The 18,942-nt window shown below is 45.0% G+C and overlaps 1 protein-coding gene across 7 annotated transcripts in view; it reads right to left on the bottom strand.

Annotated features, from left to right (window-relative positions):
* Positions 1-18,942, bottom strand: part of CARD11 (caspase recruitment domain family member 11) — a 74,670-nt gene that overhangs the window by 32,662 nt on the left and 23,066 nt on the right. For 2 of the 7 annotated variants that reach the window (XM_025216014.1, XM_025216013.1), the window contains exon 2: positions 900-2,482. The exons of the other annotated variants lie outside the window; for them this stretch is intronic. The gene's annotated coding sequence lies outside the window, so the exon portion shown is untranslated. The remainder of the gene's footprint in view (positions 1-899; positions 2,483-18,942) is intronic. 7 annotated transcript variants of the gene reach the window in all.

The raw sequence follows: 18,942 nt of genomic DNA, 5'->3' as shown, positions 1-18,942 counted from the left end.
ACATATATTGCATTAGCCATGAAAGGTTTTAAATAGATATTCCCTGCAGCGCACATACTTTCTGCTTGCCTGAAGCACATTATGCCTTGCCTCTATCCTTCCTTCCTCTGACACTTCTGCAGATAGGCTGTTTTCACTTAAAAAAAAATTAAGAATGACAGATTTAAATAGCTCTGAAATGTGCAGCCATTTTCTCTATCTGATCTTTCTGAGCACTATCTAGTTTACGACCCCAGCACATGTGGAGCTGTAACCCAACACATTCAGAGGTTGTGATGTGCCATGGTATGACTGTGGTGTCGGTCATGAATTGCAAGTGTGAAGTCACAAACTCAGACTGACTTGAACAATCGCTTGGGCTAAAAGAAATAAGAATTATCGCAGCAGTTAAAGAATGGCTTCCCTACCAGTGTCTTTTAGTGCTTAGTATACAAGACATCCTTTAGCTGTAGGATTTAATCCAATAATAACCACCAGCTGGTCCCAACTATTTCAAAGGTTTCTGGGGATGCAGAAGAAAGAAACAGTCCCCTTTTACATGAAAAGAAACATTCTGCTCCCCTCTTCTCCCTTCCTCTCTCTCTGGGTGTAGCTTTCTCCTGGCTGTTGCACAGAAACCAATCTTTCTACATGTTTCCTATTTTGTGCTATATTTTTTGACTGAACAAAACACCTCGCAGTTAAAGCTTTGCTCTATTTTCACTCAGCCTGCGTATTTTCATATGCTGGCGACTCTCTCCACTGATCAAGGATAAAAAAATCCCTCCAGGCTTCAGAACCAGGGTTCCATAAAATGCTCATCACCAGGTCAGATCTAAAGCTTCATTTTGGCACAGATAAAACACTCGGAGTTTATTATTATTCCAACAACATCCACTAAGCAAGTTTAGCTTTGAAACCTGGGGTCTCTTTGTCAGGTGGAATTCCACAGGCAGGCCAGGCAGCGAACTTCTCGTAGCGACTCCAAGAACAGCACAGGAACAGTCCTCTGGACGGATGAGTTGTTATTCAGCTGTCAAGCCGGCCCTGCCAACACACTGATGTGAAGAGGCTCCCACTGCCAGAGTACTAGTCAGGATTGGCAGTGCCAAGAGGAGACTCGCTGTGATGGTACAGAAATCAATCCTGCCAGTGCCTTGCAAGCGTTTCCATTACCTTGCTCCGGATTCCTGCCAATGTACCAGGACTGAGCCAAGCAGAACCCGAGCACCGTATTTTAGACAGCAGTGTTAGCACAAGGTTCAACTGTCTCTGTGGATCATTTGGTTGTTCCTTTATGAGAAATAGAAACGCACAGGGTGTTGTCCTCGTGATGAAGAGGAGGAAGTTTATTTTGGAAGTGGTGAATTATCTGGGTCCCTCGGACTTCCGCATTTTGTTTGCAGATGTTCGCAGGCTGGTGGTATTCAAAAAGAAACCGCAACACAGAAAATGCTGGTCTTAACTGTTTATTAATATAGAAACAGCTGCGTGAGAGTTAATATAAATAATATTTATACAATAGAAACTGTTACATATAAATGATAACTTTTTTAAAGCTGGAAATAGCAGGTTGTGTGCCTATAATTACTGTGAGCGCTGAGCGCACGTTGTATCTCATTCTCTTTCTTTGTACATGTCTAGATTACAAGGGGCAATTGCAACTGCCTCTCCCCCTGCATCTATATGGTGCCTGCTACCAAAATTAACAACAGCAAGGGCAGAACAGTGCTTTTCTGCACGGATAAATGCAGTGCACAGAGTGCTATTGAACCAAAATAGAGGGATTTTTGTGCTGTTTCTTTTTTTAAAATGAAAACCAGAGTGCAAAATGCAATAGGGAAATCATTATTTGTTTAAGGAACCAGGTGAGCTGGTATTTTATTCCTGGATCTGCCACCAGTTCTTTATGGCCTTTAGCAAGGCACTGAAGGCTAAATTTTCAGAAGTGGCCTCTAAGTTCTGGGTGATGAATTTTAGCTAACAAGGGGCTGGTTTGCAAAGGTGTTAAGCCCTCACTCCTCCCACTGCTTTCAGTTGGAGCTCTGGGCATGCAGTGGGAACACAATCCAGACCTTTTACATAGATGCATAAAAATGGATTTAGATGCCAATGTCTAGGCAGGCACATTTGAAAGTTTTGTCCACACAGGTGTCTAAATTTGCACACCCAAATCCATGGTCTGCTTTTAAACTTTTGGACCTTCATTGTTTTGTGGCTTAGTGTTCCCATCTAAAAAGGAGGAAAGGTATGCATACCTACATCACCATGCAGGTTTTGTTCATTATAGACAGCACAGCATTTTGGAAACTTTGGATGCAAGGGCCATGAGGGGTATCATTTATTCTTGCTGCAGTCTTGCTTCATGCCTCAGGGTATTCCTCTAAGATTCATAGCTCTGCTGAATGGTTTGGACTGAAGGTAGCCGTGTTTCTGTTTCAGATACATTAGATGGGCACTGCCACCAACCACTCGAAGCAAAATCCCACCAGCTGTCCATTGCCTCAATATCAGCACAATGTAGAAGAAAGATACAAAATGAGGGAGGCACAAATAATAATTATTATTATAAGCATTAACATGAAATAAGATCCCTTTAGCACGAATATATTCTATCTACTTCAGTTAAGCTGGACTTCCTGCTACAAATGACTTTAAAAGAAAAAGAGAACCATTGGCAGCACATCAGTGATATATATAGTTAGATCCACAATGGGGATGGCTCACACATCACTTGGTCTCCTCTTCAGTACACAAAGACTCATCCATTATGCAGCTTTCCTCTTGGTCTTCAGAAGACACAGCTGTCACTCAGTCTCATGCCCAGTACCCACTGGAGAAGAGGAGACAGAGACAATGCAAACAAGAAACACCAACACCGTGATACAGAACGGTTTGGAAGCCAATGCAATAGAAATCCTCTTCATATTCACACTTATCACCGCTTCCTTATTTGATACAGAATCAAAAAATAAAATGAAGAATTCTACCAAGCTATCCTGCCTCAGCTTCCTTGTCCTTATAGAAGATGAAAACATTAAGATACTTCCCAGAAGATTTACTCGTCTTCTGGATCCTTGGCATAGTAGGACAGAGGCACTGAATGACCCTGCAAAGAATTCTACTTAATTCTTTCTACTCTACTTCGAATAAATAGATCCGCCTAAAACTCCATCCTACCAAAAGCGAAGGTTTAAATATGGATGACGTGAATATCAGTTATCATTATCATTATTATTGCACAATATCCAACAGTGTGCTCAGAATCTCACAGTCCAGAGGAGACTGCATGCTCCAAAAACAGAGCTCTTGCCATTGTGCAGCTTGCCAAGATAAAGTTACTTATTGTCTGTACGTTTTTGCCTTGAATACGGTACTTCCTGTTCCATTTAGTTTTTCATCTCATTTGAGACTGCTTGGGAATTCCCATAAAATATGCCTCACTTCAATCCATTTAGTGGAAGGACAAATCACTCCCTTACTGAGAATGTCGGTACATCCAGTGAGACACTCATGTATTTTCCTAATCAGTGCAATAAAATTTAGCGTGTCCCTGCAGCAACCTCTGTCTGGTAAGCGATTGAGAGCCACGTTTCCTGCTGTGTTCTCCATCTGGTAAGCTATCCGAGGGCCAGGATAAACCTACTGTGCCTTCCACAAGTCTGTTAGCTTTCGACTTCAGAGTTCTTATCAAATTATCATACAGGAAGGAAAATGACTAATTTTGTCTTAGCAGCAAAACCCACAGCAGACTGTGATAGCCCAGACAGGCACCATCCAATCAGTGTTGCTTGTACAACATCTATTGCCAATAATAAACAAAGAAAATGGAAAAAAAAATAAAGCTTCCTTCACCAACAATATAGTAGCTGCCTTCAAGCTTTTTGCCACCATGCATATGTTCTGCTATCTTTCTTAGGTATAGATTTAATGCTCGCACCAACGTCGAATTCGAATGCTACCTGTTTGGGACAAGAATTTTCAAAAGGGCCTAGGTGACGAAAGGAGGCAAATCCCATTTTCAAAAGTGATGTCAGCGCTTGCCAGCCAAAGTAAAGCTCCTAAAGCTCAAATCCTTAGAGATGTTTAAGGAAATAACTCCCAAGAAATTCAAGGGGCATTAGTAGGGACCTACTCAAATCACAATTCTGCAGAAATCGTAAAATTGGGTGATTTCTGTGAAATCCATTGGGGGTGGGGAGGGGAACCTTACTAAAAATAAAATCCTGGCTTCCCAGTGGGAGTCAGCAATCCTCACGGCTGCTGCAGCCCAACTCTGCAGCCCACCATGGGGGGGAAGGAGAGCAGGCAAGATGGCTACTGCCACTAACCCCCACAGCTGATTGCCTGAGAGGGCTGCCTGTCATGCAGCCCCATCCCTCTCCACCAATCAGTAGCAAGGGGCAGGGCCACATGACAGACAGCCCTCTCTACCAAGCAGTGGTGAAGGGGTAGGGTTGTATGATGGACAGCTCTCTCCACCAAGCAGTGATGGGGGTGGGGCCACTGAGGCCCCTGGGCCAATCAGGGGCATGGGGGTGGGGACTATTATGATAATGGCTGCTGGTTCCACAATCTGCCCGCCTCCTCAAGTTCGGTAAACCCCTAGACCAGGGGTGGGCAAAATGCGGCCCGGGGGCCGGATGCAGCCCGCCTGGCCATTCTATCCAGCCCACGGGGCCCCTAAAAAATTTAGAAAATTCATATATATCTGCCCCTGGCTGTCTGTCATGCGGCCCTCGATGGCTTGCCAAAACTCAGTAAGCAGCCCTGAAATAATTGCCCACCCCTGCCCTAGGTATTAGGCACCTAAATACTTCTGAAAATCTGGGCCTTCAAAGCCTAAGGTATTTCTAATAATTGAAATTAGGGCTTTTTGAAAATGCTATATATGGATTCTCCCAATCTACACTTCAAGAAAATGGAATGAATAAAATGGAGACCTACGCAGACAACTTGGCAAACATCTGAAAGTTGGACAATGGACTTTTCAAATGCGACCAGTGTCTGCCTTGGTATTTAGGTGCATTTGTTGATACTCCATAAGCCCACATCACGTAACCAACTGACATCTGAATGTGGGAGTTTAATACAACTAATGCCACCATCTTTTACAATGTCTTCTCTAGTGATAATACTGCAACAGAAGAAAGGGAACGAGAGAAAGAGAGATGAAGAAAGAGGGACTAAAGAAGAGGCAGAGAAGAGAATCAGAGATGAGACAGAGAGAGGAAGAGGGATAAGGATAGGGGAGGAGAGGAGGACGAAGGAAAAGAGTGAGTGGGAAAATACAGAGAGAGAGAAAAGTTAAAGAAAAGTGAGATGGAGATTAGAGTAGGAAAGTTGTAGCAAAAAACGGGGAGAAGAGTGGGAGGCATCAAGCAAGGGGGTGGGGGGAGATAAAGGCAGTGAGAGACAGAGTAGGGAGGCCCTGAGATAGATCTTGACATATTAAAGATTTGTGTGAGTTCAGAGCATGCAAATCAAGCTAATGGCACAATAATTTTAATAATTTACCATAGGAGTTTAGTGCATCTATTTAAAAGGATTTGAGGAGTAGCAAGTGGAGAGATGAAAGCTTGACATTTAATACGTGCTTTAATCTACACATTCTCCATGCTGTTGTGCATGACGATGAGGAGAAAGAGGATGACAATGACAGTGATAGCACAGCACAAACACATTTATATGACCAGACCTTTTTATTGGAATGCAGCATTAGCTCCTGATTAACTAAGGCATGTTAAAGGCAAAGATAGAAAAACAAGTGTCATCCTGAGAGAGCACATGGTGCGTGAGACAGCCTGTCCACGGGACACTGCTGAGATCATGGAGAGTTCACTGCTGAGTTTTATTTTACTGGTGATTAACTCGCAGGTTTTTTCAGATTATATCTAGATTCCAACAAGACTGAAAGGAGGAGGACTTGAAGGCAAGGGGATAGAGGTAGTCAGATAATTCACCCATCGGTCAGCTCTGCGCATGCACAAACATACCTTCTAGCCACCGTCGAAGAGGAGAGGGAGCTGCTGCTTGGGAGCATCAGCTGTTATGATCTAAATGTTACTTCTGCAAGATCCCCAGACAGGATCATGGTGAAACTTAGTGAAACAAGGCAGCTACGCTGCACTAACTTTGACCTTGGAGGAAACAGAGTTCAAGTTACAGTGGCTTTGCTATGCTTTGGTATCACTAATGAAGCATGCACATATAACACGTACATCCTAACGGTGTCTACTGATATCTTTTGGTATTGACATGATTGCTACATCTGTCTAGATCCTTTAGTGATCTAGATTCCAAATTCACTTAGCTATAAGCAAAAATGAGCTTGACAGTCTTAGTATGGGCCATAATGCATGTCTGCCCACAGATAAAGCCAGCATGTCTGATACAGAGAGCCTTGGTTTTGTGAATAATTTGCATTGACAGACTGTGATAACCTGGGTTGTGACAGAGGTTCATTAGTGGAGCTGTACATACAAAACTCATACAACTCCCATATACAGTCAGGTTCCCAATTAGTGATATTAACACTTCCCTTTTTTACTACAAAGAGTTGCACACAAATTGAAAGGAAAAGATATCTTACTGTACCTCATTAGGGTATCATACAGTCCTATTTAATTTAGCAATTTTGACCTGCAAAGACCTCCAGCATCACCACTGCCCTGAAACACTAACCCGAGATGATTGTGGCCTTTCATGAGCCCATGGCAGAGCTACACCAAGCATCTCAAGTGCAATCTGTTTAGGTGTTAATGACTCCAGGCTTAGCTCGCAATGTGCAGTCACTCAGTTCTACATTCACCTGCTAAATGTTTATCCTTTAATTTATTGAGCCAAATGCTGTTCAGCTTGTTATAGCCAATGATCATTAGCATTATGTATTACAGAAATATTGAGTACATGGGGGCCCGAGGGCTCTGGCCCTCCTTGGGATAGAGGGCTGTCACCTGAAATGCATAAACCTCTCCGCCTGTCCATCATCTTAAGCCCTACTAGCAAAAATAAAAATGCTGTATTACATACTGTTTACTTCATTTATCTATACAACCTCAGGGATATGGTATATGGTATATACCTACCTGGTTCTTATTCAGCTTTGCACTTGTTTGTACTTTCTCAAATGCAGTTGTGATTTTAAAAAGCGAAGACAGTGGTTGGGGCAGCAAAGAACAAATCTTTTCTTCCCTCCCTCCTTTCTGAGATCTGCCAGCTGAATGCAGCATGTACCCGTGTAACACCAGTACTAGTGGGCTTTCCACCCCACAGCCAGTGAGCGACATCATGGAGCACACTGTGGTGCTGTGGAGGTAGCAGGGCACGGGTTAGCCTGTTAGGGGAGGAGTGTGTTCAATCCACCCGGAAAGGCTCCTTGGAAATGACACTCCCTGTCCTGTGCAGCCGTGAGGCTTGCAAATCTCCTTTTACTCCTTGCTTACAGCTGACTTCAGTACTGTGTGCTCCTCCCAGCCAGCAAAGCACACAGTAGAAACTGCATGCTTGGCAAGGAAAATCACACAGCATATAAAATGCAATCTTGCTAAGGAAAGACAGGAGTGAGAAGCAGAGCCGTACAAATCTGCGGGTAATAAAAATGAGTCTTCCTTGTGGAAGCAGCTGAACTCAGTGAGACGAGCTGGCTTTTACTTGTCGTCCTACCTGGTCCCCCTCTCCTTCCCCTTGTTCTGCGACCTGTCCCTTCACAGCCTGCTGCAGCGGGACTGCGTGACACAGGTCCGGAAGCACACACCCACCATCCTCTTTCACAAATGCTGCGTCTATATATAGCAGGTGGAAAGGTTCTGGGGGCTGCCTCACTTCCCCTTTTCTTCTGAACGCAAGCTGTGGGTGTCTTTCAAACGCAACTCCGCTGTAAAGGAAAATCAAAGAGGAAGTGTCCTCATGGCTATAGACAGCTTAACCCTGGATGGGGTAGGAGAGAGAGAGATTATCTGAAAATGACGGTGGGAAAGCCACAAATGGAAAGCACAGGACCAGTCACTTCCCATCCTGGGAAAATATTTCCCTAAGGAACTAGCATGGTGACCCTCAACATAAAAAATCCCCACCTCTAACTAGCAGGACTGTAGTTTATCCTTGGGAGCAGTGATCTCCATAAAGCCCTTTTTCCAGAGGCAAGGAAAAGGAACAGAACAACTCAGCAGCACGCCCGTAGCATTTCTTGCCTTCAAAGTCCTTCACAAACATTAATGAATTAAACAAGGCAAACCCCTTTTGTTGCTTTGTGCTCAAACTGTGCCCTCTTTGCTCCAGCAGAGTATAATAAGATGAGCTGCAATTTCAGCTCGGTAAAGTTTATCCTGAAAACTAACTGGCCTTGCCACTCAATGGAATTACATGACCACAGAAGAGGGCAGTTCAATGCAGAGCTGGGGTGCATGGTTGGTGAGCACCAAAAGCAACTGGGAATTTGAAAACCAAGATATCTGGCTCCCCATCTTCTCTTAACACAGCATAGTCCTTCAGATGGGTTCTTACAGGGAGAGCTATGGGTAAGCCCAAGATGAAGGAGCACTGTTGATTGAATTTCCTTTTCTCACCATAGGAAATAAGTAGTTAGGGACACAGGAGCTGTCATGCCAGCTCAGAACAGTGCCAAGTAGATGAGGATCCTGTCTCACACTCCAAGTAGCGCCCCCTTAACAGACACAATAGTAGCAGGCTTTGAGAGACTGCCATGAAACAGGAATTATGGGTTAGCCAGAATTTGCTTGCAGAGTTGATGTTTCTTGACGGATGGCACGAGGAGCAAATGTGATCACTTATAACCACCAAAGAGCAGTTGATTAGAAAATTCCAATAATAAAATGCCTAACACCATTAAGCTGGGTATCAATAGGATGAGTATGAGTATTTCTTCCCCATCTAGGTATACCATGTTCAGCTGTACAACAGAGTAAGGCCAATATTCCTGTTTGAAGAGTTTTAGAATCACAAGCCCAGCTAGTGCCAGTCAAGTGCTGAATCAAGCAAATCAATGTCTGAATCAAAGCCTCTGCTTTGCAGCTTTTTTATTGCTTGTGGACAGTCAATGTAAACTGGATACCAAAGTAGGCTTCATGTCTTTGAACATTCTCCGTGCTCGGCTTGTGTTCTGAAGTGCAAGAGGCGGGAATCCTTCCGCATTTTTATTCTACTCAGTGTGACTGCGACGATTGTTATTTGTATAAATATTCAATTATTTTTAAATTCCTACTAAGTTGTCTGTGTCGATAGCACCTCATGGCATACAGTGCTGTAAGTTAAGCATGTACTGTGCTGTAACAGGGAACCCCTGCCCCTGTCACTAAGAGGGCTTGATTAGGTAAGGAACCAGGGGTCAGGCAGCTAGTGAAGCAATTAGCTTCTAATTAGCAATTAGCCCTAGGGGAGAGGAACAGAAGGGCCAATCACATGGGACCGGCAGGAGGCCAGGTTGGGGAATATAAACCCAGTCTCTGATTAGGCAGGGGGGTACCCCTACTTGCAGCAGGGAGAGGAAGCGGAAAGAAAGGAGCTGCTGGGGGCAGATGTAGGCCCTCACAAATTGCCCTGGGGAGCTGCAGGCGAGACAGCTCCAACAAAAGGTAGGGCCTATGGGCAACACTTTATCCCAAGTGAGGAAGACTATCCCCTTGTGAAGGACTTGGCTTGTGTTTTGTTTTCTCATTTTGGACTTGTAAGTGGAGGACCGAGTTATGGCTATAGTGGGGGACAAGTCCATGGCCAGGGGTGCCTGAGGGTGCTTCCTTGCAGAAGAGAGAGATCAGCCCCAAGGCAGAGGGGCAGAGACTACCAAGGTGAAAGTGGACCCCCAGGAAAGGGGGGCTGACATCAGGGCAAGGTAGATTCCCAGAGGCTGAGGTCTTGAACAGTGGGCCAGGGTGAAGGATACGGTTGGAGAGAAAAAGGGGCCAATGCAGTGATACCTGAAACCCTGACATGTGCACAGAATCCTACATGAGCACCCCCTTAAAAAGGAAGCACCAGATAGAGAGCAAAGGCCCCAAGGTGGGGCTCACTTGACCAGGTGAACCAGGACCGGTGAGGTTACGCCCAGCCCCAGGGACTGCCTCCCCGAACAAGCATCAGAACAAAACCAAAGTTGTGGCAGGCGAGAGACTGGACGTGAGGTCAGATGGAGAGGGATGACGAACAGGGTGGACCACAAGGTGCCAATGTGGCTACCCCTCACCCATCCTTTGGGTCCTACAGTGCAGAAAGGCATTGATTTTAAATGCATTCCTTTGCGCTTCATTGGAGATCACATTTTTCTTGTAACATGAGAGCTAGTAAAAATCTGAGGATTGTTTCTTATCACAATTCAAAATTAGGGGCAGATTTCCAAAAAAAACCTCAGGTGCCACTTCATCAGCAAAATAGGTGGTCAGATATTGGACAAATATAGGCCAGAACATGGGGAAATCTGGTTCTAAGTGTCACAACAGAAGTTGCTGGGTGCTGAACACTTCCAAAAATTTGGGTTTGCAGATGCTTAAATTAGGAGTTTGGCTCTTCTGAAAAATCTGATTGTTGGTGCTAAGCACCTGGAAAACAGGCCCTTAAAAGGCTTCTTCAGGGACTAAATGGTGTATGAGCCGGAAGTAACCCTACACACTGCCTGCTCCCAAGGCATGCTGGGAGTAGTAGTCAGTACAGTAACTCTAGTTTGCTGATGTTGTATAAATGCCCCACTACTGTAGGAAAACTACTAATTCCAAGCAGCCACAGGTTGGCAGCATGTGTCAATGCTTCCATTTTGTCATTTTAAAGTGGGGGAACCCAGAACATAAGCATTTTACTGGTGCGTAGCTGATGATAATCACTGTCAGTGCCCCTAGGTTGACGAACCCAATGAACCCTCTCACATCACAAACAGCATGTTGACAGAGTCGTTTTTAAATGCTCAACCCTCCCAAAACAAGGGGAAACAAGTTCTTTTCCATCTCCTCAGTTATGTCACTTTCTGAGAAGAGCAAACACAGAATCGTTTTTCTTGTTCTCAAAAACTAATATAGTGTAGAAACTATATGGGATTTTAGATTAGACTCCTTCCGTCATTATTTGTTCTATTTATCTTCCCTATGAAAGCGGGTAAGTTTCAGCTTTGCAGACCCTCTACTGCTGACTCAGCTGCCTGAGCCAAAACTCATAAAAATCTATTTAAAAAAGGTCCAATGATTTTATTTTCTAATCATAAATATGAAATTTAATTAGCAGCTCGCTGCAAACGAAGTCACCATGGAAGATGAGACTGAGAAGATGGGCAAAGGGAGGAAACTTCAAGCATGAAACAAAACAACTGTTATGCAGCAACTTGTTTTAACTCCTGCTCCCTCCACACCCAACTTCAGCTCTTTTAAAACAAATGTGTTGCATTCAGGAATTCCTCTCTGAATTGGGAAGGGTGCTTTGTGCTGTCTGGTAGTGATCGCTCCAACGTGAAACACTGGCAGGCAAAGTATGGAGGAAAATGAGAGATGGTGCAGCATGCTTTGGAAATGAAGGGATGAAAGAGCAGGCTTGAATTCAAGACTCCAGTCCAAAAGCACATGGGTTGAGCTGTCCAGAAGAAATGTACTCATTCACCCAAGGAGTGGAACAGCAGCTTATGTTACATTCCTGTGGCTGACCAACAAACCTGACAAGGCTCAGAGAGCTGCGGGGGATTTTCAGAATTAGGATGGGGAGAATTAGAAAGACCCTCTTAAAAGAAGAACTGAGAAAGGTCCCCATTTGTCTTCTTTCTCAGTGAAAAATTTTAGCTCAATCAAAGCTTGGTGCACGCATCCCCGGGTGAAACGGTATGCCCTCTGTGCACTATTCTACCAGCTCATCTATTGGGCTGGTCCTGGAACAAAGGCTCTTGCTAATCTGTTTGCATACAGCTGGGTGTATGCAAATGCCAGACTTCTGCACAACAGTACCCATAGTCATGTGAGGCGAGTGCAAAACTCAAGATACCCAAGGGTTTTTTGAAAGCTCTCCGACTAGATGCCTTGATGAAGCGCAGAAAGCCATTATACAAATTCACAGAAGTTTAGGGCTGGAAAGGGCCTCATGAGATCATTGAGTCCAGGCCCGCTGATCTGGGCAGGAAAGACTGCTGGGGTCAAATAACCCCAGCAAGGTGTGCATGCAGTCTCCTTTTCAAGATCTCCAGGATAGGTGCCTGCACCACCCACACTGGGAGTCTATTCCAGAGTCTGGTCACACAAAGCATGAAGAAGTTTTGCTTTATATCCAGTCTGAAACCTTCTTCTAGGAATTTATGACAGTTGCTCCTGGTTTTACCCCTGGGGTGCTTTGGTGAAATTATAGTTGTTCACCTAGCCCCTGATGCTAACCCCTGATATATTTGTAAGCTGCCACCAAATCCCCCCGAAGTCTTCTCTTTTCTAGGCTGAACAATGCCGTATCTGTCAGCCTTAACTCGTACGACTTGGTCACTGAGAAGTGGGTGAGCACTGAAAAGGCCAGTGAATGAGTGCAACCACAAAACCTGCACTTCCCACCTATATCAAAACTGAAATGGCTTGATGTGCATTGCTGTGGGCGGATGTGTTTACAGGACTGATGCTAGAGCAATTCCTGGATTGCCCATAGAAGCACAGAGCCCTAGGGCTGGAAGGGGCTCCAAGAGTCATTGGATCCAATCCTCTCTACAGGTGCAGGACATGGAAGCAGATGAAGCCATTTTGTGCTGGTCCCATAACCAGTGCTGTAAATGCCAATATCTTTTAGAGAGCAGATGGGCATTTCTGGTACCAGGTTGGTAACTATGGGGGTGGGTACAACGTCCCTTGCTGGGTCTTGAGGGCTTGTCTTGAAAGCTGGACATCAAGGAATGAGGCTGCAGCATCAGATGCACTATCTGACCCAACCCCATGTTCTATGAAGCACCCATTGCCTAGCAACATGACGTAACTAGGGGCAGTTCTTACAGTCAGGAATGGAAAACAGAGGCTAAGAACAAATAACCTTCCACCCAGGGGAAACGGTTACAGAGGAGGCTTGGGGCTGCCGAGGACTTCCCAGGTGTTCTGTTCACAGATTACATCTCCCTGGAGAATCAAAGTGTCTTACCAACATCACCCATTTCTCACAGCAGCCCTAAAGCACACGTAATTATGACAGTAAGTTCTGCTTAATTCACCGCTATGAGGGAGATGCAAATAATGTTGAATTATCCAGTAGTGACTAATTACCAGAAAATCATAATAGAGGGAAGTGCACTGGCAAGGAATTGGAACAAAAGCGAATGTAAACCAGCCATGGTGGTGAATTATCCCATGGACAAATAACCAGATCTTAATATATTATGTCTATTTTATACCTTGATAGTCACAAGAACAGTGGGGGTAAGTGACTTGCCGTGTGTCACAGGTGCTAACTGATATGCAGGCCCCCCACTCTAACTTATGGTGCTTTACCTAAAGTGCCATGAGTTAGAGTGGCTCCCCTGACCCAACAGACATTCACCTATTGAGTTGGAGATGTGAAGGAAAAATTGAGCTCCACTTTGGTGTCAGTTGAGTGGAGGAGCCTGCCTCCTCCACTCAACTGACAGCTTCTCAGAGCTGGTAGCTGGTAGCTTCTCTCTCTTAGCTACCACTCCAACTCCGGTGCTATCTGCAGGAAGGGAGGGGGCTTGCCTGGCCTGAGCTGGAGGAGAAAGGTGGTGGGCGAGGCATGGGGCAGGGGGCTCCAATCCACCCACTCCCCTCTAGCTTAGGCCAGGCAAACCCCAGCCTACAACTCACTTTCCCTCTCTTTTCCCCCCTCCCTTCCCACAGACAGCACCAGGGGCGGGGCAGGGCTTATCATGTGATGGATTGACCCTAGGAAACAGAAGTTCCCTAAGGTGCTTCAAAGTGGAGCGCTTTCATCTGATCCCTCATTACATGAAGGTTAATTTGTCGCATGATCAGCCACTTTGAAAGCACTCTGCAGCTGTCCACATGTCACAGCATGGCTGTAGAGCACTTTCAGAGACCAATAATACCACAAATGTAATTTCTGTCTGTGCCCACAGAGCCAGGAATGGAACCATGAGATTGTGATGCTGAGATTAGTGGTGTATGAAGCGGGCCCTATTCGATTTGGATTCAGATTCAGCCCGAATCAGGCACTGTGCTTTGATTTATTGATTCGGATCACTGTCCCCGATTCGATTCGGCCAAATCTGAATCTGAAGGTTCGATGCTAATTCGGAGAATCAGCGATTCGGACACAGACACAGTTTTAAAAGTTTTTTCTACATACCTCCAGGTACCAGCGCAGCTTGTGAACGCTGTGATGCTGGCGTGCATGGAGCATCCCACAGGAGTGCGGGGGGGCCCTCCACATGCTCAGTGACAAACCTGGAAGTGAACCGGAAGTACTTCCAGTCCACTTTTGGGTCCACTGTGGAACGCGCTGGGAGCCTAGTGATTCCCCCCCGCCCCAGCCTAGTGATTGGCTGAGGGGGGACCCTGGGTGCCCCCCAGAACCAGGAGGCACCCGTCACTGATCCGGGGAGATGGGGGGGCCCCCTCCGGTAAGCTCTCCAGTGGACCCAGAAATGAACAAGAAGTGCTTCTGGTCCACTTCTGGGTCTGCTGCCGAGCGCACTGGGGAGCCCCCCGTGCTTCTGTGGGACGCTCCATGCACCCCAGCATCACAACACTCATGAGCCCCTGCTACCTAGAGGTATGTAGAGAAAACATTTAAAGCTGTGTCTATGTCCAAATCTTTCCAAATCTCTCTGAATCGATTCGGAGGGTACTAGTTTGACTCACAGAGATTAAAGGGTTCTCTGATTCGATTTGGATTTGGAGATTTGGCCACTGAATCAGGCTGAATCTCCGCCAAATTGAATCAGGGACTGATGCTCTGCACAGTCCTAGCTGAGATACTGTGTTTTAACCACTGCAGTGCCCTCTATTTCTCAGTGGAGACTTTTCTTCTGATCAGGTGAGTATGTGAACCCAGATGAAAAAAGGCAAGGAGCATTCTTTAGAAATGAGTCATTTTCTTGGTCCTTTCTTCACTTTCGTCCCTACAGAAAGTAGCTCAAGTCAGATTTCAGCAAGTGAAAAGTAAAGAAAATTACATGCCCTATTTTGGCCATCCCTTCCTCTAGAATTAGCCCTTTGCGCTCTTGTAGCCTGCCTGCTCAGAGTTTCTTACCAACTGAGGGTGTTGGGTGAGGGACACCTGGAAGAGAGATAATACACCAGGAATAAGGAAAAAGGAGCTAACAAAGATAGAAGTGACTTTTCAGGTTGGTTTCCACTCGACAGCAGTGATTAATATGCAGTTTTTTACATGTTAATATTTTCCTGCCTACTGCTGGTAATAAATAACCAATATACTTTAATAGCCAGGTATTTTTCATCCCCTTCAGATATTTGGATTTTGATTCTTTGCTGCAGCTCAATCACATTGAATTTCTTTAACCAGGACAGCTCCATTAAGAAACCTCTCCAAGGACACACTGGCAGGACTGGTGACAGTAATGGATAATGTGGCACATGAAGAGAGGAAAGCTGCAATGCAAAATATTACCAGCCATGGGGAATCATAAGAGAACACTTCAATATCCAATATATCCCAAACTACATTCAAGTAATGCTAGAGATGTGACACAAGCCAATAAAACCAGAAAACTCACAATTACTCCTGACACACCATTCTTAACTTGCCCGGCAATGTATAGGTAGTACAGCAAGTGTTATGCTACTTAATCATGCTTTGACATCCTTACAATTCCCTGGTACGATGTAGTGAAGTAAGAATGCAATGATAGCGTTAACTATAAATTTCCTTAGGATATTTTCTTTAAACTCATTTGCATCACAGCTCTACCTTTCCCCGTTCATTTTTTTCTTTGCCTTTTTAAAGGTTTTTAAAGATTTATATAAGACACAAACGAGCAAAGTGGAAATTTGCAAAACTTCAGGCACAGAAATCCCACTGTTAGAAGTGACTTTTAAGCATGTGGGAACCTAAAGCCTCATTGAAATAAATGAGGTAGGTGAAAATGCAGATACGTGAAACCTGGATATCAGAAAAACAAAAGAAACAAGGCACATTTATCCCAAATGCAACATGCCCCTTGTTTGCTTCAAATAGCCACGTTTAAAATGGAGGTTTGAGGCTTTAGAAGTGGCTACTGATTTCAGGTACCTCAGTTTTGGGGGTGACAACTTTGCACCATTTGCAGCATGCTGGTGTACCAGCAACGCCACTGCCTTCATTTGGGATTGGGAGGCCCCAAGTGCCTCTCACTGAACACCTGAAACCTGGGGCACCCAGCATGACTGCTATCTTTTGGGCGAGTGGTGATATTATCAGCCCGTGGAACAGATAGCCACATGGACGGGGCAGTTAGCCCCAAGCAGCTTCAAACAGTCAGAAATATAAGGTGCAAACTTCCTGGCTCCTCCACCAGTGACCAATTTTCACCATTACCATAAATAGCGACCTGACAATCGTTCCATTCCAAATCCGACTGAAATCACCCCTATTTCGAGCATGTAGGACCTCTCTTGCTCTGGTAGAAAAACTCAAGAATCACGGTGGTCAGATTTCTGACGATCCAAAAAGGGCGATTCTGTTAAAGCGCATGGCTACTTGCAGGTATAAGCAATATAACCACTTTACCTTTTTGGTCTCTTACAGAGGAGCTTTTAACAAGCCATGTTGCAGTTCATTTTCCAAACAGCTTTATAGCTCAGCCCACTGGATCCAATTTCATGCAGCAAGAGCGAGTTCTCCACAAGAGATGAAACACATCACTTTCCAGACAAAGACAAGAGCCCCAGATAGTCCCCCAGATAAAAGAATTGCTTTGCCAGGGACGTCTGGGAGCCTGATGAGAGCGGAGCGGCCTGTTGCTTTTGCTTTTGCCCTAGTTTTTATGCCGTCCCTTTGCTGTGTTCAGTGCTTCACCTCAATCTCCTCTGCATCAGCCGCAGAGTGAAAGTGACCTGCGTCCCAAGCCCAAAAGCATCCTCGGGCGGAGAAAAGGATGTTAGTCATCATTGCTCATCCAGTGAGGCTAGCACACGTGGGACAGAACTGGAGCAAGATCACCAGGACCAGAGAGGAGGAGAGAAGCAAAAGAGAAAAGAGGAATGGAGATAAAGAGAAGATGACAAGTGGTGGGCGAGAATAGAAAGGAAGTGCGAGTCTCCAGCAAGGATCCAATTTGCAAGCCACCTTCGACGTTCTAGGGAGGATGATCCAATGACCGCTACTGTGACCTGACAGATCTGCGTGCACTGTCCGGCCTAAGCCAAGATCTCATGCAGGGTGGGCAACATCTACAACTTCACAGGCTCATATGCCATTTTCCTAATGTTGGCCCTGCTGAAATAGCTTCCGGCTGGGGCATTATCATCAGCACAGGACTGTGCATTGCAATGGCATACTAACGCAACCGGAAGGCCCTGCGATTTCCAGACTACAGAGAGAGGGTCCGAGCCTGTAGCCAGCATCTTATGTCAACAGGACAAGCCTCTCTTAGGGCTGATTTCTACTCCAGACGTGGAGTCACTATTCTATAATATTTCAGTTGCTCCTTTCAAGTGGAGAGCTGAAGCTTTTCTAGCTCACACCTGTGCAACTGCTCTGACTTCAACAGCAGTGTTGGGATGTACTTGTCAGCAGTACCTAAGCCAACACAACAGATTGCCTTGGCTGTCCCTAACCCCAGCAGATTCAGGGAAATCACATGGACCCCAGCATGCTCTGTAACACTTCCCATGGAGATGCCTCAGAAGCCCCACTCCCTTCTGCCCAGAGAGTTTCAGAATAAAACAAAAACCAAAACCTGATTCAGTGTTTCCAGCCCTACAGGAAACACAAGGCTCCTTCATTTCTTCTAACAAGTAAAGCAGATGAAAAATACAGCCCTTCTGGCCTGTGGCAAGAGTCTCAATGCTTTTTGTTTCACATTGCACCAATACCGTAAAAAAAGTAGAATAAAAGACAGAAGGAAAAAATACGACAGCAAACTAGTAATTAAGAGACTGCTTGAAATGTATCTAGCTAAGAATATGTCACTGGCAAGAAGCAAACCTCTCTTGAACAGAACAGTGTTAAGGAAGTATAACTGCCTTGTCTTCTTGACTGGAGTGGGAGGACAAGGAAAAGGGAAAAGTAATACATATCAGGGGAAGCTATAAACAATGAACCAAAAGAAAAAAAAGCAGCCTAATAATGGTAAAGAAGGTGGAAAAGCACAGTCTGGTGTAGTCCAAGTTGGCACAGGTCATTAGTGAAATGAATTGGATAGGAATTTTTATCCCAATTAGAAAGCCACTGAGGACTGGCAGAATTACAACTTTGTTCAGGAGAAGCCAATAAACAGAGGTTGCAGACTTGAGCTGCTGTGGGAAGGCAATAGTCTAGTATGGAAGAGCTTGCTCTTGTTCAGGACCAAGATACACCAGCAGTGTTTAAAGGAGGGTCAGAGGTAGATATAGGGGAGGAGGTTTGCAGTGGTGCAGTTGCACCCCACTTTAATTCCTACTCCTACCCAGACATTAAAACCAACTATTGGGAGGGACAGCTGCATTTCTATTCAGGGTCTGCTCAGACAGTCAATTGAATTCATGACTCATTGTCATCTCCGTGATTCCTGCTAATCTCTCTCCCCTCCACAGGTGTTAATGGCACTCTGTCCTTTCTAATGGTCTTGACGTTCTGCTACTCAAACTATCCTTTCTTCTGCAATTTTGCCATCTGTTAGCCATTCCTGGTAATGTCTCTCTCCTATTTCACAGCATGGCAGACTTTCCTCTAGCTAGAAGACTTAACTCAGGTGTGGTAATATAAACTCAGGTGTAGAAATGGCTGACAGTGAAGTATTAGAGGCACTATCAAGATACACAAGAAGGCTAGTTTTGCTTGATGAATCCAAGTAAGAGATACACATTTCATGATCATGACTACAAGACTGATGATGCA

The sequence above is a fragment of the Alligator sinensis genome, unplaced genomic scaffold, assembly GCF_000455745.1.
Source record: "Alligator sinensis unplaced genomic scaffold, ASM45574v1 scaffold772_1, whole genome shotgun sequence".
NCBI classification, from domain to species: Eukaryota; Metazoa; Chordata; order Crocodylia; family Alligatoridae; genus Alligator; species Alligator sinensis.
The sequence above is the reverse complement of the archived record's forward strand: the minus strand, read 5'-3'. Positions and strand labels throughout refer to the sequence as shown.